We start from the raw sequence: 24822 nt of genomic DNA, 5'->3' as shown, positions 1-24822 counted from the left end.
TTATATTTAACACACCCTTTATTTCTGTCTAAATAGTGTGATTTAAAATGAATGAATGTTGTGTGGGAAAAAAAAAATTATGTAAGTGTCTATATTTAGATATATAGATTTTTTTTTTTTTTTACAAAAAGATAACAATAAACAAAAAGGGAGTGTGCTGAACAAGAGAGTGAGAAAGGAAAGCCAGGGATACTGCTTATTTCCCTCCCACTGGGAGACGAATCATTATTCTATGTTCCTTCAATCCAGTTATTTACCTTCAGAAATTACTTTTGGCTTCTTTTCACTTCTGAAACGGGACCAGAATCACAAACACATTCGACAACAATATGTTCCTCTTGCGTAAATGTCTCTTCTAGGCCACATACATAATTAAAATCCTGTTGACTCAGGAATAACGTCTCAGAACTGAATGTCCAAACTCTGTAACTTGCTTCCTTTTCTAACCAGACAGCACTGCTGCCAAAAAGCTTCTGGGCCCTCTGCCTCTTTTCTCCACGTATAATTATTATACATTATATAGCATATACTTGATTTGCCAAAGCCTGCCAGAAAAGCTTCCTGTGACTACTTATTTGAACTTTGTTGTATATACATGTGACCAAAAACACAGTGTACCAAAGCAGAAGAAAAAAAGGAGGTGGGTGGGAGTGGATGTGCTTAGAAATTCTTATTTTCCATGGAAATGAGATGAAAGTCTTAAGGCAAAGCAATACGTATACACATAGCTTATAAAGCAAAATTCACTTAAGGTGAAAGAATATTTTAAAAATTAATGATGCCATATTATAACACGAATCCTTGGTTTCCAATATTTGAAATGAGGAAATCGACTTTAAAAAGTCTTCAAAGTATATATGAGGCATAAAATAAAGCACTTTGGCTTTCCTTCACCTTTGGGCAGCACCAGATTTAAACCAGACATGAAAATCTATCCTATTTTTAACAACCTCTAGAGGAAGAGGTTACACAATGTTTCTTAGGAAGTTGTTCCAATATTCCTCCCAGTCTTAAAACCCTTACATTCTAACCTAAATCCCTCACTGTCTAGTTTCAGCCCATTTCCTTTTGTTCAGCCTTAGCATGGTTGAAGAGCCAACATTATGAGAATATTCTCAATTACTGTGTTGATTTTTTTTTTCAGCCCACAGTTGCCTGGATCTCTCCTATTTCTTCAAAAATATTTAGATATGATATTGGCTTTTTTTCAGTTTTCTGAAAGTTCTCCTGTCTACAAATTTTCAGAAAGACCTATCCATATTTTAAAGGCTTTTAAGCTACAAGTAATTGCAGAGTTTAGTATAGCTAGTTAAAATTATTTTTACCAGGTAGTTCCCTACTTATGCTCATTTTTCTGTAGCATTCTAAAACTTATTTCAGAAAAGAAGTGATCATCAAACTTTGGTGTACCTCAGAAAATTAACAAAGCTTCTTAAAAATAAGATGCCCAACTCTTGACCCAGACTCAGTAAATTATAACCTTTAAGGCCCTGACATCCTTCAATTATTCTCATTCAAAAGTCTTAATTTGATTAACAAGAAAGTTATCAAGCCCATTATTAAAAATGGAAACAAAAACAAAAAAACACACTAAAAAAATGTGTTGTCTTCTTCCTTGATAAAGTCAGTTCTGCTTTTGCACTTAAAACTGACACATTAACAGAATCAGGTATTTGGTGCTGTACTGAAGTTCGACATCACAATCCGCATTAGCAGGAAAATCAAAACCAAACCTAATCCGTGCCTACAAGTTTCCCACACTAGAACTAATTCACTGCCAACAGGCTCTTGATGTATAATACATTATCACATGAAAATGTGATTATGAAAAATACGAGACTGCCACTGCCTGCAAGTATGTAATGCATTCAACATAAGTTATGCAGCAACTTTCAAAATTTAAGCTGGTTTCTGAGGATATAAGCCCGTTCAAAGGACCCTGAGTGGCAAGGTAAAGAAAGAACTAATTACTGTACAAAATGACATAGAAACAGAAACGTCAATACAGTGCAAGAGCTGAGGAGGAGTTGGAAGGTTCTATGTGAGAGGCAAGAGCATCTTTTCCAGGAAATTTTAAGGTGAATGAGGGTAGGTCTGTGCTTAGATCCTAAACCATGTGGTATTGTTATTATTAGTGTTGGATTGCTACAAAAGGGGAACACCAGAGGCCTGCCTCAATGATTTGCCCAGGTGGGCTTGGTTTCATTTCTTTCTCTTATATTCTTAAGCATCAGTGTTGGATTACCCAAAGGAGCTGCCTCAGATAGTCTGTGCTCTGCATTTCCCCACAAGCACACAGGCAAGAGGGGAAAAAAAACACTAAAGCAACCACAGAAATGCAGGTGAAAAGGAAAGGGCTGAGAAATTGCTGCACTAGGAAAGAAGTGAAAGTAGCCAAAAGACAGCAGCCAAATGCTGAGATATTCAAAGACAACTCAGGTGTGCAAAGAAAGAGGTATCTCCTGTGATAAGAACTTTTAAGATCTATTCTCTTGGCAACTCCCAAATATACAATACAATACTGTTAACTATAGTCACCACGCTGTACTTTATACACACAAATGTCTAATCATTATGTTGTACACCTGAAACTAATATAATGTTATATGTCAGTTACATCTCATTTAAAAAAAAAAGAGGTATCTGTTTGTACCAATTTGTCCATGAATATGTGCCCATGGGATCAATTATACTTAGCACTGTTGACTAACTTTTCTCTTTGGATTCAGGATCACAGTCCTTTTTTTAAAATTTTTATTGGAGTATAGTGGATTTGTAATGTTGTGTTAGTTTTCTGCCGTACAGCAAAGTGAATCAGTTATACATATACACATATCCACACTTTTTCTGATTCTATTCCCATATAGGTCATTACAGAGTATTGAGTAGAGTTCCCTGTGCTATACAGTATGTTCTTATTAGTTATCTATTTTATATATAGTAGTGTGTATATGTCAATCCCAATTTCCCAATTTATCCCTCTCCCTGCTTTCCTCCTTGGTAACCATAAACCTATGCTTTCCTCTAAGAGTGTTATAGTATCCAGTCTTCTGTTTAGGTCTCTAATGCATTTTGAGTTTATTTTTGTTTATGGTGTTAGAGAATGTTCTAATTTCATTCTTTTACATGTAGCTGTCCAGTTTTCCCAGCACCACTTATTGAAGAGAATGTCTTTTCCCCATTGTATATTCTTGCCTCCTTTGTCATAGATTAGGTGACCATAGGTGCATGGGTTTATCTCTGGACTTTCTATCCTGTTCCATTGATCTATATTTCTGTTTTTGTGTCAGTACCATACTCTTTTGATTACTGTAGCTTTGGAGTATAGTCTGAAGTCAGGGAGCCTGATTCCTCCAGCTCCATTTTTCTTTCTTAAGATTGTTTTGGCTCTTCAGGTTCTTTTGTGTTTCCACACAAATTGTGAAATTTTTTGTTTTGGTTTTGTGAAAAATGCTATCGGTAATTTGATAGGGATTGCGCTGAATCTGTAGTGGGCATAGAGGGAACATACCTCAACATAGTTCTTTTCTAGTTCCTCTCCAAACTTCTTTCCCTGGTTCCTCTGTTTTATTTTCCATGAATTGTCTATATGTTGTTTTTCTCTAGAGTTTCCATCCTTAATTCTCTTCTTTTTTCCCTCTATATTCCCTTTATTTAAAAAGCTTATGTGCATCCATGGCTTCAAGTATCACTTATGAAAATGAACCTAAACATCAGATTCCACAGGTGAAGGGTTCAGTCCTACAAGATTGCCCACCCCCACCCCTGCCACTTCAGTCTCAAGTCACAAGTCCACACTATAGATTAGTGGTTTCCATGACCCTCTCCTTGGACTTCAGACACCAGTTACAAGCCCGTGTTTTTACCTGTAGTTCTGACCATCCAGCTATATATTAGAGTTTCCCACAACCTCCTCCTTGAGCTTGATTAATTTTCTAGAATGGCTAACAGAACTCAGAGCAACATTTTACTTACTAGATTACCAATTTATTATAAAAGGAGGTAACTCAGGAGTAGTCAGTTAGAAGAGCTGTATAGGTACGGGGAGAGGGCATGGAGCTTCCACGTCTTCTCTTAGTGCACCACTTTCCCTAATTTCCATGTGTTCACCATCCCAGAAGCTCTCTGAACCCTGTCCTCTTGGGTTCTTATGGAGGCATCAGTATGTAATCGTGATTGATTAAATTATTGGCTATGGGTGATTGATTCAACCTCCAGGCCCTTTCCCCTCTTTGGAGGTCAGGGGTGAGACTGAAAGTCCCAACCCTCTAATCACATGGTTGGTTCTCCTGGCAACTGGCCCTCAACATTAGTGAGACCCAAAAGTCACTTCATTATTATAACATGAGACACCTCTGTCACTCTCAACACGGAAAATTCCAAGGGTTTGTGGAGCTGTGAGTCAGGAACTGTGGATGAAGATCAAATATATATGAGAAATAGGTTTTGATTATCTGAATGACCAAATACATATTTTTCTTATAAATCACAATATCACATCCCATATCTTCTATTTCTGCTAATAGTACAATCCTCTCCCATCACATCTGCTTCTCCCTTTGCTGCACACCATTGCTTAGCAAGTCCTACTGATGGCATCTCCAAGACAAGGCACAGGTCACATTCACTCTCACTAGTTCTCCCCTAGATTAGCCCTTCACTAACCCTTGCCTAGACTATAATAGTGTCCCAGATGGGTTCCTCTCTAAACTGATTCTTAAAATTATTGGCAGGTGATTTGGATGCCACAATTTGATTGATCTCCTCTCTCCTTTTTGAAATCCTTTTATACTTCTCCATTGCCTATCAAAGTTAGTTCAACCCTATTTTTAAAAAATAGTAAAATTTGTTGAGCACACTATGTGACCAGTGGTACACACATATCATTTTACTTATTTCCCCAAGAAGCCTATAGGAGAGGACCTTCCATTGTTTTGGGGTGCACGAGGAGAGGGGATTCAGGGCACCACTGAAACGAGCTCCAGAGACGGGCGCAAGCCGCGGCTATCAGCACAGACCTCAGAGACGGGCATGAGATGCTAAGGCTGCTGCTGCAGCCACCAAGAAGCCTGTGTGCAAGCACAGATCACTATCCACACCTCCCCTCCCGGGAGCCTGTGCAGTCCGCCACTGCCAGGGTCCCGTGATCCAGGGACAACTTCCCTGGGAGAACACACGGTGCGCCTCAGGCTGCTGCAACGTCATGCTGGCCTCTGCCGCTGCAGGCTCGCCCCACATTCCATAGCCCTCCCTCCCTCCGGCCTGAGTGAGCCAGAGCCCCCTAATCAGCCGCCCCTTTAACCCTGTCCTGTCTGGGTGAAGAACAGATGCCAGAGGCTGACCTACATGCAGAGGCGGGGCCAAATCCAAAGCTGAACCCCAGGAACTGTGCAGACAAAGAAGAGAAAGGGAAATTTCTCCATGCAGCCTCAGAAGCAGTGGATTAAATCTCCACAATGAACTTGACATACCCTGCATCTGTGGAATACCTGAACAGACAAGGAATCATCCCAAAATTGAAGCGGTGGACTTTGGGAGCAACTGTAGACTTGGGGTTTGCTGTATGCGACTGACTAGTTTCTGATTTATACGTTTATCTTAGTTTCGTTTTTAGCACTTGTTATCATTGCTGGATTTGTTTATTGGTTTATTTGCTCTCTTCTTTTTTTTTATTACTTTTTAAATTTTTTATTTTAAAAACTTTATTTTATTTATTTTTCTTTCTTTCTTTCTTTTCTCCCTTTTCTTTGAAGCCATGTGGCTGACAGTGTCTTGTTGCTCTGGCTCGGTGTCAGGCCTGAGCCTCTGAGGTGGGAGAGCCAAGTTCAGGACACTGGACCATCAGAGACTTCCTGGCCCCACATAATGTCAATTGGTGAGAGCTCTCCCAGAGATCTCCTTCTCAATGTTAAGAATCAGCTCCACTCAATGACCAGCAAGCTCCAGTGCTGGACACCCCATACTAAACAACTAGCAAGATAGGAACACAACTCCACCCATTAAAATGGGTGCTAAAATGGGTGATTTTAGGCACCCATTAGCAGAGAAACTGCCTAAAATCATACTAAGTTCACAGACACCCCAAAACACACCACAAGATGCAGTCCTGCCCACCAGAAAGACAAGATCCGACCTCATCCAGCAGAACACAGGCACCAGTCCCCTCCACTAGGAAGCCTACACAAACCACTGAACCAACCTTACCTACTGGAGGTGGACACCAAAAACAACAGGAACTATGAACCTGTAGCCTGCGAAAAGGAGACCCCAAACACAGTAAGTTAAGCAAAATGAGAAGACAGAAACACACAGCAGATGAATGAGCAAGGTAAAAACCCACCAGACCAAACAAATGAAGAAGAAACAAGCAGTCTACCTGAAAAAGAATTCAGAGTAATGATAGTAAAGATGATTCAAAATCTTGGAAACAGAATGGAGAAAATACAAGAAATGTTTAACAAGGACCTAGAAGAACCGAAGAGCAAACAAACAATGATGAACAACACAATAAATGAAATTAAAAATTCTCTAGAAGGAATCAATAGCAGAATAACTGAGGCAGAAGAACGGATAAGTGACCTGGAAGATAAAATAGTGGAAATAACTACTGCACAGCATAATAAAGAAAGAAGAAGGAAAAGAATTGAGGACAGTCTCAGAGACCTCTGGGACAACATTAAATGTACCAACATTTGAATTATAGGGGTCCCAGAAGAAGAAGAGAAAAAGAAAGGGACTGAGAAAATATTTGAAGAGATTATAGTTGAAAACTTCCCTAATATAGGAAAGGAAATAGTCAATCGAGTCCAAGAAGTGCAGAGTCCCATACAGGATAAATCCAAGAAACACACAAAGGCACATATTAATCAAACTATCAAAAATTAAATGCAAAGAAAAAATATTAAAAAACAGTAAGGGAAAATCAACAAATAACATATAAGGGAATTCCCCATAAAGTTAACAGCTGATCTTTCAGCAGAAACTCTGCAAGCCAGAAGGGAGTGGCAGGACATACTTAAAGTGATGAAACGGGAAAACCTACAGCTAAGATTACTCTACCCAGCAAGGATCTCATTCAGATTCGACAGAGAAATTAAAACCTTTACAGCCAAGCAAAAGCTAAGAGAATTCAGCACCACCAAACCAGCTTTAAAACAAATGCTAAAGGAACTTCTCTAGGCAGGAAACACAAGAGAAGGAAAAGACTTACAATAACAAACCCAAAACAATTAAGAAAATGGTAATAGAAACACACATATCGATAATTACCTTAAATGTAAATGGATTAAATGCTCCAACCAAAAGACATAGACTGGCTGAATGGATACAAAAACAAGACACATATATATGCTGCCTACAAGAGACCCACTTGAGACCTAGGAACACATACAGACTGAAAGTGAGAGGATGGAAAAAGATATTCCATACAAATGGAAATCAAAAGAAAGCTAGAGTAGCAATTCTCATATCAGACAAAATAGACCTTAAAATAAAGACTGTTACAAGAGACAAAGATGGACACTACATAATGATCAAGGAATCAATCCAATAAGAAGGTATAAAAATTGTAATTATTTACGCACCCAACATAGGAGCACCTCAATGCATAAGGCAAATGCTAACAGCCATAAAAGGGGAAATTGACAGTAACACAATAATGGTAGGGGATTTTAACACCACACTGTCACCAACAGACGGATCAACCAAAATGAAAATAAATAAGGAAACACAAGCTTTAAATGACACATTAAACAAGATGGATTTAATTGATATTTATAGGCCATTCTATCCAAAAACAATAGGATATACTTTCTTCTCAAGTGCTCATGGAACATTCTCCAGGAGAGATCATATCTTGGGTCACAAATCAAGCCTTGGTAAATTTAACAAAATTGAAATCGTATCAAGTTTCTTTTCTGACCACAATGCTATGAGACTAGATATCAATTACAGGGAAAAAACTCTAAAAAATACCAACATATGGAGGCTAAACAATACACTACTAAATAACCAAGAGATCACTGAAGAAATCAAACAGGAAATCAAAAAAGACCTAGAAACAAATGACAATGAAAACACAGCAGCTTAAAACCTATGGGATGCAGCAAAAGCAGTTCTAAGAGGGAAGTTTATAGCAATACAATCCTACCTCAAGAAACAAGAAAAATCTCAAATAAACAACCTAACCCTACACCTAAAGCAATTAGAGAAAGAAGAACAAAATAACCCCAAAGTTAGCAGAAGGAAAGATATCATAAAGATCAGATCAGAAATAAATGAAAAAGAAATGAAGGAAATGACAGCAGAGTTCAATAAAACTAAAAGCTGGTTCTTTGAGAAGATAAACAAAATTGATAAACCATTAGCCACTCATCAAGAAAAAAAGGGAGAAGACTCAAATCAACAGAATTAGAAATGAAAAAGGAGAAGTAACAACTGACACTGTAGAAATACAAAGGATTGTGAGAGATTACTACAAGCAACTATATGCCAATAAAATGGACAACCTGGAAGAAATGGACAAATTCTTAGAAAAGCACAACCTTCCAAGACTGAACCAGGAAGAAATAGAAAATATGAACAGACCAATCACAAGCACTGAAATTGAAACTGTGATTCAAAATCTTCCAACAAGCAAAAGCCCAGGACCAGATGGATTCACAGGCAAATTCTATCAAACATTTAGAGAAGAGCTAACACTTATGCTTCTCAAACTCTTCCAAAATATAGCACAGGGAGAAACACTCCCAAACTCATTCTATGAGGGCACCATCACCCTGATACCAAAATCAGACAAAGATGTTATAAAAAAAGAAATCTACAGGCCAATATCACTGATGAACATAGATGCAAAAATCCTCAACAAAATACTAGCAAACAGAATCCAGCAGCACATTAAAAGGATCATACATAAAAATACAACTACCATACGATGCAGCAATCCCACTACTGGGCATATGCCCTGAGAAAACCATAATTCAAAAAGAGTCATATACCACAATGTTCATTGCAGCTCTATTTACAATAACCAGGACATGAAAGCAACCTAAGTGTCCATCAACAGATGAATGGATAAAGAAGATGTGGCACATATATACAATGGAATATTACTCAGCCATAAAAAGAAACGAAATTGAGTTATTTGTAGTGAGGTGGATGGACCTAGAGTCTCTTATACAGAGTGAAGTAAGTCAGAAAGAGAAAAACAAATACTGTATGCTAATACATATATGTGGAATCTAAAAAAAAAAAAAAGGGTTCTGAAGAACCTAGGGGTAGGACAGGAATAAAGACGCAGATGTAGAGAATGGACTTGATGACACGGGGAGGGGGAAGGGTAAGCTGAGACGAAGTGTGAGAGTCGCATGGACATATATACACTACCAAATGTAAAATAGATAGCTAGTGGGAAGCCGCTGCATAGCACAGGGAGATCAGCTCAGTGCTTTGTGACTACCTAGAGGGGTGGGATAGGGAGTGTGGGAGTGAGACTCAAGAGGGAGGGAATATGGGGATATACGTATATGTATAGCTGATTCACTTTGTTATACAGCAGGAACTAATACAACAATGTTAAAAAAAAAAAAAAAAAAATTAAAAAAAAAAAAAAAAAAAAAAAAAAGCCTATAAGTGGGAGTTTGTGTGTGAAATAATTACAAATATAAAATATTAAACTATTTCCATCACTTGTGGAAATACCACTGATTCAGTAAATTTTTTTAGGCAATAAAGAAATATTACACTAAATATACATATTGACTGTAAGATTTTTCTTGATTTCAAAGACATTAAAATGAGGAAGAGCGCTTCCCTGGTGGCGCAGTGGTTGAGAGTCCGCCTGCCGATGCAGGGGACACGGGTTCGTGCCCCGGTCCGGGAAGATCCCACATGCTGCGGAGCGGCTGGGCCCGTGAGCCATGGCCGCTGAGCCTGCGCATCTGGAGCCTGTGCTCCGCAACGGGAGAGTCCACAACAGTGAGGGGCCCGCATACAGCAAAAACAATAAATAAATAAATAAAAATGAGGAAGAAAAATGTGAATCTTACAAACAAGGAAATACAATAACTTTCCATTTTAAACCAAGTCAATGCTCTTTCTAACACACTATATTCATTTTTCCTTTGACTTAGGGTTCACTTTTTTTTGTCTTATTTTCCTCTCTTGTCCTCGTGCTCGTCACACTTACCCACTCTTGTGTCTTGGCCTTGGCTTCTCCTATACCAGGAGTACCTGGTCCTCCTTACTCCACTTGTCCAAAGACAGCTACGCCTCCACACCGGGCTCAAACACACCCTCCTTCGTTAACTCTTTTCTCATTCCCCAAATGAAAATGACCTGTTATTCCTCCGAACTATCGTAAATTTTGCACTCTGACATGGAACTGCTCTTAGTGTCTTGTGATAGGGTTATGTATATTCCATCTCTTCACTAGAGCGTATGTTTCTTTGAGATGCAACTGTAACTGATACATCTTTGCACAACTACCCCCAGTGCCCTTCTCCTGTCCCCACTATAAAGTTTAGCAACTTCTTGCATATAATAAGCTCTTAAGCCTATTTATCAATTGGATGACTAATTAGAACTCATTTAGTGATTTTCCTCTAACATTCATCATGACCAAATGAAGACCGATGGTCCCCAAGCACGTTGCTGCTCCTCGGCCAAGAATCGAGGTGCAGGGCTTCAAGAAAAGTTCATTCTCTTGCCACAATCAAGTCACAACTTGATGGGACTACATACCTGCTACCTGCACTTTTCCTCAGTGATAGCCTTTTCACTTCTCCAAGAATAAAACTCTTGTTGAAGGAGGCTCTTTAGAACTTAGGCTAAACCAACCTTCCTTTTAAAAATATAAAATCCTTCTAAGCAACAAAGAGAAGAAACGCCCTGTGTGCTAAAGTGGAAATTTTTTATCATCTCGTTCTTAGTATTTCCTGGAGGGAAAGTTGTTGAGGGAAACCTCAATATTTCTTGGCCTTGGCCCTTGCCCTAGTATTTCATAGGAAAGTGTTACCTTAAAAAAAGAAAAGTATTTCACAGACATTCATTTGTACTCCTCATTATGTCTCAGACATTAGTAAACGATGTGGTATAGACCTTTGTTTGTTTGTTCTTTTGTTTATGCTTTACAGGATACAGCAGAATTCTGTGACGACCTGCTGTACTACTAAAACTTTTCATCACAGTGGTAGAGCTTGAAAAAAATTTTAAACTTTTTCTCATTTAGCTCTTAACACAACTCATTGATGTAGGTATTGATATACGTATTTTACGAATGAATCAACTGAGAATCCTTCGAGAATCCTTTCAGAATCACTAAAGAATCCTTTCACCCAAGGTCATATAACTAATAAATGGCAGGGGTTGGGTTTGAATCCAGATCTCTTTACTCCAGAAGCTGAACTTTGTTCATAATTCTACAAGGAAGCTCATACAAGAAACCGGTGTTTTCAAATGAGACTATTCATGGAAAAGTCTGACAAACTGCTACTGTGTCATGACCTTTGAAAAGAAACCAAGAATGAATAATCCTAAAAGCTTACCTAATCCTAAAAGATTGGACATGCAAGAATCTGTGTCATTTAGAAGTGTTAAAATGTTCCCTCGGCCCATTACTGCTTAGATTCTGAGGAAATCAGAATTCTCTACCCTCTCAATCCTCCTAAGTTCTATTTCCAGCTATCTGACTTGGAATTCTGTCACAAAAAAACAGGTGGTTTATGTCACCTCATATCTCAATTTCTGAAAACCTTCCAACACCATAAATTCAGGTAAATAGTGATAATATGTGAGGATCTGAACCTAGATCAAGTGTTCCAACCGTTTTAAGGAAACAGCCCTCTGTCTAACCATCCCCTCAGCTAACATACTGATTTATGAAAAGCCACCCACAAACATGGGGAAAATGATGGCACCACTACTCAGGCCCCCCCACCAAGTCTAACACTAAAATACACTTGCCCACATGTGCTCTCAGCCATCCTCCATTCCCTCTCCACCATGGTTGGTATTGTTATTTGGCCAATAATTGTTAAAGATGAAATAGAGAAACACAGGTTTTCAGACCACAGCAGGAGATCTTTGAAATAAACCTATGTTGGTTGATTAACACAGGGTGAAATCACAAAAATTTATAAAATATATGTTTAATCTTTATAATGACTGTGAATGAAAAATGTTGCTGCCATATCAGTGAATGTTGCAGCCATGAAGCCACTACAGCTGCCCCAACAGTGAGTCCTGAGGGAACTCAGGATGGAGACAAAGAGGATACTGGCCCTAGACAGCTAAGGTGCATATTAAAGGGATGCTTTCAGTGAGCCCAGACTCTCGCATCTTCCCACACATAGAAAAGTGCTAAATTCACTGATTTGAAATATCTGGTTTTCTTTATTTAACAGTAATCTTTTGATGTTCCAACTACCTGGTCTTTGTTGCAAAAACTCCCATATAGCCTGGCTCTTCCCTTACCTCTGCAGAGCACTCCCTCAGAGCTATTCTGAGAGGCTGCCTCCTGAGCTTGAAGTCCTCAGAAAGTCCACAAAATAAAACAGAATTCTCGACTTTTAGGTTGTGCATTTTTTTTTCAGATGACATGACCTTGAGAGGTAGGCATAATTATTCCCACTTTACAAATGACGATACTGAGGCTCAGCATGGTTAAATAACTCACCCAAGTCATACAGTTAGAAAGTGGTGGATCCAAACTCTATGTCTTCCTTCAAAGTCTGTGCTGTTACTGATTCTACCACATTGCTTCTTGGATCTATTTTTGTGTGCTATTAATAGGTAGATGCAGTCCAGTATAATATATCATCAGATTATCCTCACAAGGAACCAGTAAATGTGCTAACAAAAGACGACCCTCCTCTCTGGAATTACTTTTAATTAAATTCTTAGTCACAACTATCTATATACATGTCTAACACATTTGAACCTTAAAAACAATACCAAGAAGAAAACAACAGCAACAGTTCCGACATTCTATTGTTTTGAAGAAAACAACAACTACAGTATACAAAAGATACTCTGAGATCTACCTGGATGGTAGGCTTCCCCCAGACCGGTATGAGGCAGACTTGTTCATAATGCACACAGAAAAGAAGCAACTGTTTCTAAAACTGTCTTCCATCAATTCCTGTGGTTCTGGGCCATTGACCAATGTCAGAAAGTTGATCAGTTCAAGAAAACATACCCACAGCTGCATGCTCTCTGGTATCTGGTAATTCCTGGAATGGTTTAGGCAAGTTAAGGGAACTCTTAAGAAAGGAGAAACATAGCACTTAAACTGGCATGGAGAAAATGGATAATGGCAGGTATAGTTGTTCTGTTTGGGCGTATGGTGCCATCTTTGTACAAGAGTACTTGTTTATACTATACATAAAGTAGATAAGCAACAAGGATTTACCGTATAGCACAGGGAATAATACCTGATATTTGTAATAACATATAATGAAATATAATCTGCAAAAAAAATACTGAATCACTATGCTGTACACCTGAAACTAATGCAAAATTGTAGACAGCTATACTTCAATAAAAAAGAATACTTGTTTAAGTAATTATTTGAATATCTTAATATTTTATTAATATAAAATCCTCTGATATTATGGATTTTATCCATATACATCTATAAAAGTGGGACTGAAAATGAAAAAACAAATACTGATACTATTGATAAGGATAGAGCTTATAAATTTAATACAACTACAATGAAGATAGAAAACAGTAGCCAAGCTAAAAGCAGAGAACCTTTGTCAAACCTTTGTCTCAGTTGGTGGATGGTTGGACTTCAGCCAGCACTCCATGTATCCAGTGGTGAAGGAAAAGAATTAAATTAAAGAGCTCAGACAAAATGCTAAAAATACAAATTAAAAACTATCTCTGAAAACCAGATATATTTAGGAACTTTATGGCACTTTTAGTTCTTTGGTCCTAGGATGCTGTTTACAACAGGTTAAGTCTATTATTTGAGTCGTGCGGATTTGTTCATATTTTCAGGAGTGTATTATGTACAGATGTACGTAGAAGGCTGCTTGTACCTAGTTGTTTTGTTTCCATGCCCATTCATTTAAGCTAAACAGATAACCTTTTTTTTTTTTTTGCAGTGCCGGGCATTTAAGCTAAACAAACAAATTGGATGTCAGCGTGATGAAGCCGGCAGAAGAAGCATAAGAACACTAGAACAATTGCAGATCCAGGAGCTGGGGCGAGCATTCAGATTTGTGCCTGGGGAAGAGCCGAGGTTAATGAAGCTTCAAACCAACACCCAAAAGAGGCACAGGCACAGGCAGGCGGCACTGCCTGATGGACAGAAAGCCTTCAGGGTTGCTGCCTTCTTTCAAATGTTGAGGGGAAAAGAAACTAGATACATGAATCGCATTTAAGTTCCCGTTCTAAAGAACAGCTAAATAAATCATGTCAGAGCACAATGTCCTACGCCTGCTCCCAGGAATTTCTTGAGCTGAGATAAACGTCTGCCAGTGAGTGCCCAATTCTGTCCCCAGCTTTCAGAGGTTTTTTTCCTTCCCTCAGAAGCCCTCTTTTCATTATGGTTTTATCAGCCAGCCCTACCTATCGTAATCAGACTTGCCTTCCCGCCTAAATAAAGTGTGAAGGAAATTTCTACCCACCCACTCATCAGGGACTACAAGAGTCTACATCCTGCAAGCTCAGGATGAAACTACCTGGGCACAGTAGCTGACTCTCAGCTGACTATCACAGTAGCTGCCTGTGGCCCCCTCACAGTGCCACACTATTTACACAGCTGATGCAGGTTTGCCCTGGTTGAGGAACTTGACTCTAGTGGATTCCCCTTAGAATTCCCAAACAGCCCATTCACCCTGTCCCAACCGTACAGATGCCTGTGGAGATAGGAACAGTGGGGTTCATTTTCTAACTTCCTCTGTACACATTATAATTCTACATGTTTATTTAAAAGTGGGGGTCAGAGAAGAGCTGGGGGAGCTACAAAACATAACGTGAGATATTTTCAGAAAATATTTTAGGTAAAGCCAACAACCCCCTGCCCCTGCCACTCAAACATTCCTTGGTCTCATTCAGCAGCCTAAACTCTGCCCTTCGTGTTTGCAGACACGAAACACGGCTGGGACGTGACTCCCAACAGAAAAGGAACCTTTCCAAGGCAGAGAGAGGGAAACCCGAAGAGTCAACCAACTCTCAAAGCAGAGAGGAGAGAAACAGCAAAGTAGAAGCCTTAACATTCCTCTCTTTTAATTGAAGAGATATGGGGACATATGTATATGTATAACTGATTCACTTTGTTATAAAGCAGAAACTAACACACCATTGTAAAGCTATTATACTACAATAAAGATGTTAAAAATAATAATAATTTAAAGCCTTGCTATTAGCAGAGGGAAAGAAAACGTGAGACACATGATTTTACCATGACAATAAGACACAGCAGAGGTGATAAGCTAGAGGAAGTAATTTTCTGAAGCCCTTCTTGATTTTTTAAAGATAAGGATCAATTTTTTTTTCTGTCAATTATTAAAATACGTTAGAAATGTCCGTAACCTCCCGCTCTCACTACTAACTGCGATAGCAGTCAGTGGCAGTCCAATCCTGCCAGTGGTGGGGTCTGCTTTTCCCAGCTGTGAATAATCTCTTTCACTAGAAAAATTGGTCAGGAAATGGCTCTCCATTCAGGAGACAGGTGTATATGAGATGCAAATGTATATCCAAAATGTTCCCTTTCTTAATTTCCTTCCCTTGCCGCTAATTTTCTCCTAGCCTAAATAATTAACCTTCCTACATTGCTCAAACAAACTCCATCTAAATCAGCTCAACCTTGAAAAGGAGAAGAAGATGAGGTAACTGATCCTCCCACATATGTCCAACTTCTTTCCTTTGAGGAAGGCAGTAGTCTCAAGGTTAAGGGCCTAGGTTTTGGTGCCAAACTCTATGAGTTTGACTTTACTCTGCTAAATTGACTTGGCAACTCTGGACAAATCACTTTCATCTCAATTTTCTTATTTGTATCAATTTCCTTATTTATAAAATGGGAACAACAGTAGTTCCTAACTGGGGTGGTTGTAAAGATTAAACATAACACACCTTGAATATGTAGACTGAAAAAAAGTACACAACTGGGCTTCCCTGGTGGCGCAGTGGTTCAGAGTCCGCCTGCCGATGCAGGGGACACGGGTTCGTGCCCCGGTCTGGGAAGATCCCACATGCCACGGAGTGGCTGGGCCCGTGAGCCATGGCCGCTGAGTCTGCGCGTCCGGAGCCTGTGCTCCGCAACGGTAGAGGCCACAACAGTGAGAGGCCCGCGTACTGCAAAAAAAAAAAAAAAATACACAACCTAAAAGTTCAGAGTTATGGTTTATTTGGCAGACAAAACTAAGGACTAAAGCCTGGGACACAGCATCTCAGATAACTCTGCAAGACTGTTCCAAAGAGGTGAGGTGGAGAGCCAGGATATAGAGGAGTTTCTGCAACAAAGACCAGGTAATCAGAACATCAGATTACTGTTACTTAAGAAAATCAGATATCTCAAGTTAAGGAATTTAGCGCTTTTCTGTGTATGGGAAGATGCAGGAGTCTGGGCTCACTGAAATCATTCCTTTGATATGCACTATCTGGGGTCAGTATCCTGTGTTTTCTCATTCTGAGTTTCCTCAGGGTGCAAGATGGGCGAGGATGGGGGGGAGCGGGTGCTACATAGTCTGATGATTTGGTGGCAGGCATTTACGTTTCTATCCTAAATTCCCTCAGGGCTCACCATCCGGGTGGCTGTAATGTGATGGCTTGATGGCTGCAACATCCTAGCACCCCAAGCAAAGTAAGCACTCAGTAAAGTCCATGATTACTATCACAGGCTTTTCCATCTCTAGACAGATTCAAGCAGACCACGCGAGGACAGTTTTAATTAATTAATGTATTTATTTATTTTTGGCTGTGTTGGGTCTTTGTTTCTGTGAGAGGGCTTTCTCTAGTTGCGGCAAGCGGGGGCCACTCTTCATCGCAGTGCGTGGGCCTCTCACTGTCGCGGCCTCTCTTGATGGGAGCAGAGGCTCCAGACGCGCAGGCTCAGTAGTTGTGGCTCACGGGCCTAGTTGCTCCACGGCATGTGGGATCTTCCCAGACCAAGGCTCGAACCCGTGTCCCCTGCATTGGCAGGCAGATTCTCAACCACTGTGCCACCAGGGAAGCCCTAGAGAAAAGCAATTTTAAAATGAAGAATTAAAAAAAGAAAAAGAGAAATGCTTAAAAAAGAAAAGGCTAATGAATAAGCAAGAAATTCACTTCATGCTCAGCTGATCTCCATAATAATGCTAGTGTTCGGGGACAGAAATAACCTCATATTACAGGCTTTCTCGGATTCAGGGAGGGAGTTGCACTATAAATTACTATGTACTCTGGGGATTGAGTTAGACCCACAGTGTAACTCTATCTCTGCCCTTACCCATCAAAGGTCCAGCTTAAACCCTTTCCCATCCCCTCAAAGGAGAAAATTGGCCTCGTGGTTAAGAGAAAAGAGGCCAGAGTAGGGAAAACCCGCGTGGGAGTACTGGAACGACCGCTTATTAGCTAGGTGGTAATAGATGACACAACCTTGCTAGCCTCAGTGTCCTTATCTGAGAAATGGAGGCAACCACCCCCGAGTAGTATCTATCTCAGAGGGCTGTGCAAACAGTCAATGTGAAGATGCACAGTGGGGAGAAAGGTCTCTCATCTTAAGTACCAGGAGGCAGAGCCCAATCCAACTGTTCATTTTATAGGTAAGAAAACTAAGATCTAGAGAAGTTAAAATCTAGCCCAAGGTTATATAGTTAGTTTCAAAGCCTGGACTAGAACCTAAATCCTGATTCCGAATTCTGTATTTTTGCACTAAATGTGCTTCTGCCTCCATGGAGCTTTGCAAACATTCTCCCACGTTGATTTTGCCCTTTTCTGAACATTTTCAGAAAGTATGATTTTCAACTAGTAGCATCAGTATAGCACTTGGATACTCTCAAATGATAAATTTGTTCCCTCAACTACATTATAAGTTCCTTGAAGTTACAAAAGAGGTTTCAAGTGTCTTCTGTCTATCCACAAGTGTCTATTCAAATGCCGGGCACATAATATTATTAAGTGATTGATAGAGTGGTTTTTCTAGGAAGAGGTTTTACTCGGAATAAAATGTTGCCGTGAGGAAGATGCCTACCAGCTGTGCAGGTCTGCAGAAGATTAGATCAGAGGAAATGGGTTTTGAACATGCCCAAAGAGACCTATTAAAAAATCAACTGCACGGGGCTTCCCTGGTGGCGCAGTGGTTGAGAGTCCGCCTGCCGATGCAAGGGACACGGGTTCGTGCCCCGGTCCGGGAGGATCCCACATGCCGCGGAGCGGCTGGGCCCGTGAGCCATGGCCGCTGAGCCTGCGCGTCCTGAGCCTGTGCTCCGCAGCGGGAGAGGCCACTCGTACCCAAAAAAAAAAAAAAAAAAAAAAAATCAACTGCAAGGCAATTTAAACACAGAAATAATGGAAGAAAGAAGGCAGATGTCTCTCTCCTCGTGTAAATTTTTTTAAATAAACAGCTTTTAGATAAAAATGCATTGACATAGGCTGTTGGTTCCTAACCTGTAGTCGGTAAACCCCAACTGTTGCAGAGTTACTGCAAAGGATCTCCAAATTGATTTGTACATTAAACATTACAGAATGAATAAATAATGTCTTGCACCTATATACAATACTTCTTTTTCTCAAAATGCATGTGCAGTCTATTTTGATTTAATAAAATACAAATTCTTTAAACACATTGTGGATTTGGTTGTAATTTTTGTCCACTATGTATTTTTAGTTCAATCAATAAAGTAGTGGCTAACATTTATTGAGCATTTACAGTGTGGCAAGCACAGTGCTAACTATGTAATCAATATTATTTTGTTTATCTCTTATTAGCACCCAGAAGGTAGGTATAATTGTTACCCCCATTTTACACATAAGAAACTGAGATTTGTAGAATTTAGTTAACTCACCCTTCGGTTTTACTGGCAGGAGATTATGGAGCCAGAATCTGACTCCAAAGTTTGTGGTACTGCCCATTGTTAGGCTACTTCCTAATTGACAGGTATAAAACATTTAACCTATTTACATTCATGTATATGTGTGTAGGAAGTGGGTGTTTATCCACAAAATTTGATATTTAAAAAATTCTCATATCTGCAAGGGTTAGTAACAGCACAAACTGGAGGTTACAAGTGGCTCTGGAATAATTAGCTCCCTGACTTTTGACAAGCCAGGTGCTCAGAACTAAGGAATTCAACTGATTGATTTCTAAAAATAGCTCCAAGACAGAAATTCTATCATTCTATAATTCAGATCAGCATTTCCCAAGATAGATTCTGCAGAATTCTGGCCATAAAGGATGTTCCACAGAGGAAGGTTTCCGTGGTCAAACAAGTCTGAAAAACACCATAAATGAAGAGAACCACCATACACAAAAGAGAATATCCTCTTTTGGAAATTCATAATTACATTTTCACATACTAAAAGCTCTGAGAAGTCCTGCAGAGCACTAGAGTACACAAAATTAAACATGTTCTCTGCTTGTAAGACTTCTCAACAAGGAAACCTTTTTCATTCTGTGTAACCCAGAGTAACCTAAAAATATCTGGGCATCAAACGTCTTCTGCGCAAAACTATTTTCATGGAATTGGTTCCACAGAACATTTGTAGATTATAACCCAACTTTGGCAGTCAAAACATTTCTCAATTAATGTGGTAGGCTACGAAAAGCGACTTTTGAGGGTCTTCCAAATACTGGTATTGGCTTTCAGAAAGCTCTTTAGCCTAAAGGTATGTTTATCGAAGGCCTATACGGACTTACTTTTTTTGTTTCTCTTCAAGCACGGAAAAAAAATTTTATAACAGTGACACTCTGAAGGTTCTGTCCTTCTGTTTTTCAAAATCTGTTCTAAACTAACACTTCTCAAACTTTACCATCATCAGAATCACCTGGAAGTCTTATTAAACTAAGGATTGCTGAGCTTACCGTAGACTTTCTCATTCAGTAGATCTGGAATGAGTCTTGAGAATTTACCTGACATGCTGCTGGTATGGAGACTATACCATTCATCTAAATCTCTTGTGTTAGATTTAGATCACGAAGTAGAACATGGAAGACGTTTTGGTCTCTGCATCTATGAGCAAGGGCTGTTCTCATTCGTTTTCTGTAAGTTTGATCCTTAGATATTTAGCCAAATACCTATGGTGTTTTCTTTGTGCTTTGAATTTTTTGCTTACAAAAGTGTCAAAGCTTTGGGTATCAAAGATAAAGAAAGGAGTTAGGAGAACAAAGGATGTCTTTGGCCAAGCTTTAATAAAAGAAGAAATTCGGAAAATATTTCATATTTATCTATTTAAGACCTAAATCTCTTATTTCTCATTTAATCATATGGATTAACTTTTAGCAGAGTGAACTTATTCTTGTCCCCTTGGAGGAGTGATTAAGTAATACTTTGTAAATACAAATTATACAGCACTGACACTTTGGCTGGGACTCCATTCACTGTAACCCACAGACCTTTTATTTAGACTTTTAATTTCTACAATAGAAATTTCTGTGATGCTGAAGAAGCTATAGAGTCAAGGAACCCTTTAAAATAATAGTGATTACACTGTTCTCCATAGTGGCTGTATCAATTTACATTCCCACCAACAGTGCAAGACGGTTCCCTTTTCTCCACACCCTCTCCAGCATTTGTTGTTTGTAGATTTTCTGATGATGCCCATTCTAACTGGTGTGAGGTGATACCTCATTGCAGTTTTGATTTGCATTTCTCTAATAATTAGTGATGTTGAGCAGCTTTTCATGAGCCTCTTGGCCATCTGTATGTCTTCTTTAGAGGAATGTCTATTTAGGTCTTCTGCCCATTTTTTGATTGGGTTGTTCATTTTTTAAATATTGAGCTGCATGAGCTGTTTATATATTTTGGAAATTAATCCTTTGTCTGTTGATTCGTTTGAAAATATTTTCTCCCATTCTGAGGGTTGTCTTTTGTCTTGTTTTACAGTTTCCTTGGCTGTGTGAAAGCTTTTAAGTTTCATTAGGTTCCATTTTTGTTTTTATTTCCATTACTCTAGGAGGTGGGTCAAAAAAGATCTTGCTGTGATTTATGTTAAAGAGTGTTCTTTCTATGTTTTCCACTAAGAGTTTTATAGTGTCTGGCCTTACTTTGAGGTCTTTAATCCATTTTGAGTTTATTTTTATGTATGGTGTTAGGGAGTGCTCTAATTTCATTCTTTTACATGTAGCTGTCCAGTTTTCCCAGCACCACTTATTAAAGAGACTGTTTTTTCTCCACTGTATATTCTTGTCTCCTTTGTCATAGATTAGTTGACCATAGGTACGTGGGTTTATCTCTGGGCTTTCTATCCTGTTCCATTGATCTATATTTCTGTTTTTGTGCCAGTACCGTATTGTATGGAGGTTCCTTAAAAAACTAAAAATAGAATTACCATATGACCCAGCAATCCCACTACTGGGCATATACCCAGAGAAAACAATAATTCAAAAAGACACATGCACCCCAATGTTCATTGCAGCCCTATTTACAATAGCCATGTCATGGAAGCAACCTAAATGTCCATCGACAGACGAATGGATAAAGAAGATGTGGTATATATATACAATGGAATATTACTCATCCACAAAAAGGAATGAAATTGGGTCATTTGTAGAGATGTGGGTGGACTTAGAGATTGTCATACAGAGTGAAGTAAGTCAGAAAGAGAAAAACAGGGCTTCCCTGGTGGCGCAGTGGTTGAGAGTCCGCCTGCTGATGGATGCAGGGGACGCGGGTTCATGCCCTGGTCCGGGAGGATCCCGCATACCGCAGAGCGGCTGGGCCTGTGGGCCACGGCCGCTGAGCCTGTGCGTCCGGAGCCTGCGCTCTGCAACGGGAGAGGCCACACAGTGAGGTCCACGTACCGCTAAAAAAAAAAAAAAAAAGAAAAACAAATATCGTATATTAACGCATGTATGTGGAGTCTAGAAAAATGGTACAGATGAACCGGTTTGCAAGGCAGAAATGGAGGCACAGATGTGGAGAACAAACGTATGCACAGCAAGGCAGGAAAGCGGGATGGGAGGGTGGGATGAACTGGGAGTTTGGGATTGACATATATACACTAATATGTATAAAATAGTTAATTAATAAGAACTTGCTGTGTAAAAAATAAATAAATTAAATTAAATTTAAAAATTAAAATAATAGTGATTATAAATGTAGCTACAGAATCACAAAATTGGCACTGCCTGGTATAATAAATGTGTTCCTGGGAAATTGCAAGTCAAATTACCATCAGTTGGATCCTATTTATATATTTACATATCCTAAGTTTGAATATGCCCAACTGACAGTTTCTTAACCCTTTACTTTGAAGTCCTGCTTTTTATTTGCTCTTCAGCCCTACTGACCTGTCAAGGAAGAAAGGACAGAAACTAATCTTTACTGAGCATCTTCTAAGGGCTCCATCATTTCATCTACAACAAATCTGTGATGAGGGATTGATCCCTAGAAAAGCTAAGGCCAAGAGGTTCCCACCACATTGACAAGTGGCAGCATTAGGACATAAGCAGCCGTGACCAGTCCAGAGTCCACTCTTCTTTCACCCCACTTCACCAACCACTCTGCTTCAAGTCCTTAGTGATTCTCGGATGGAACAGGAGAGCTCCCTCTTTAAAGGACAGCTATAGGGGAGAATTATTTGGTGTAGGGATGAATTACCCATAATTTATAAGCTTTAACATTATCATTTTCACACATGTGTCACCTTAGAGGTGAAAATATCTGGTACTGAAACTAAGTGAGAGGCAGGGTGGGTGCTAACTAATGGATAAAATTAAATCAAAACATTTTACTCAGAAGGATGCAAAATGTTACACCTTTACAGACTGTTGTTTAATAAGCCCAGCAAACAACCCAAGGGTGTAACAAAAAAAAAAAAGGTACAATTTAAAGGTCCGCCATGAGCACTTTCACATTAATCTCAGCCTTAAGAAGGCACATGCAGTGTTAGTCTATCCACTCTACCTGTAGTGAAAACACCACCACCACCAACTCGCTAGCACTGCCTTGGTTATATAAAGCAGTTCATGGCAGGGTTCTTGGTAAAAGGGAAAACATCCCTTCTACGCGGGCTCTGAAACCCTGTGCAAACAAATTTCTCCCAAGTAAGCTGAGCTCTGCCCACGGAGCATTCTTTAGGGCTTAATATATGTGTAAGCTGAGTTCCCCGCTATTATCCACACTATGTCAGGAAGGCTTTTTATGAATGTGTGACCTTAGGTTTTAAAAGGAGACCACAGAAGTTGACAATGACCTAAACTAACCATTAATGTCAGCCTTTCAGCTCAGAGAATATTACTGATGAATCCAGGCTACACGGGGCTGCTCCACAGCTTTGAAACCACGCAAGAAATTGCCAGTTTTAATAGTTACTGGGGTGTGAGAGACACACCATTGGCTGCTCATGACACCTCTGGGAAAGTGTTTGTTAGAAACAATGTTTGTGAATAGAGCTCTGGGATCTGCTGGTTTTCACCGGTTAATTCTCCAGATTCCTTCGGTAACCTTATGTCAACAGAAATCCAGCTTCTTCTGAGCAGACTTAAACACTACTGTTCTGCACAGAATGATACCAACTCCCTGCTCATTCAGAGTATCAGAATTTCTAGATCAGAAACACAGACCAACATTTACATTAGCAAGAGTCAAATGAAGTTCCTACTTTCCTTCCTTCCTTGATGTAACATTACTGACCACCTACTCCTGTGAGAGACACTAGTGACAAAGATGATAAGATGTGGTCTATTCCCTCGAGGGGCTCAACCTAATTCACAAAATAAACATGAAATATACACAACACTATAATAGGACAGATGTTATAGTAGAAGACAGAATATCATGGGAGACAAGAAGGTAGCAGCCTACTGCATCACACTTCACAGAGGTGACGTTTCAGTTGGGGATTAATTGATGACAAGGTATTTGCCTGGTGGAGGAAGAGGTGATACTTTGAAAGAACTCTTTAGGCAGAGAAAAGATCATATGCAAAGACTTGGCAGTGAGATAGGGCATGGTATGCCAGGGAATGGTGAGGAGTTCTGTGTGGTTGCCACAAAGAGTTTGAGGGAATGATGGAAGAAACAGCAGAAACTCTAGGTCTCTTAGCTAGGGCAAGGGTTTGGGGTGGACATGGGAAATTGAAGGCAGTGAAATTGAAGGGCTGCTGAGGCACAGATTCACTGGGATGAGGGAAGGTGGGATGAAATCCCAAGCGGATGACTAGTCCTACCAAGTATCCAATCCAATCCAAATACATCTGGACAAGTCTTCGCTAAAGGAAGGTCCATACCTAGTGATGCATCACACAATTTCAAGCCACCATTTCTGGAGAAAGAGTCACTGTTACTGTTTCTTATAGACCAAAAAAGAGAGAAAGCCCTCTCTCCTTTCCTGTCAAAGGGGGACTATATTAAGCCCTACAGAGATTAGCCATCTTTTTTCCCCAAAATCTCACCTCTCCAATGCATCTTCCACACTGCTGCCAGAGTCATCTTCCAAAAACACAGCTTTTAAAACCTGGCTTCTCAGTGGCTCTAGAGTCTGAAGCTCAAATTCTTTAGCAGTCTTAGCTTTTCCTCATACAACATGCCTTTCTACACTTCTGTGTTTTTGCTCATGTAGGAATGACATGTCTCTCTCCCCTACTCTTAATCTGTCAAAATTCTACTTGTCCGAAGTCCAGCACAATGGCCTCAATGAAACCTCTCTTAATTCTTCTCATCATGATTATTCCTTC

The sequence above is a fragment of the Neophocaena asiaeorientalis genome, unplaced genomic scaffold, assembly GCF_003031525.2.
Source record: "Neophocaena asiaeorientalis asiaeorientalis breed wild unplaced genomic scaffold, Neophocaena_asiaeorientalis_V1.1 scaffold546, whole genome shotgun sequence".
Classification (NCBI taxonomy): Eukaryota; Metazoa; Chordata; class Mammalia; order Artiodactyla; family Phocoenidae; genus Neophocaena; species Neophocaena asiaeorientalis.
The sequence above is the reverse complement of the archived record's forward strand: the minus strand, read 5'-3'. Positions refer to the sequence as shown.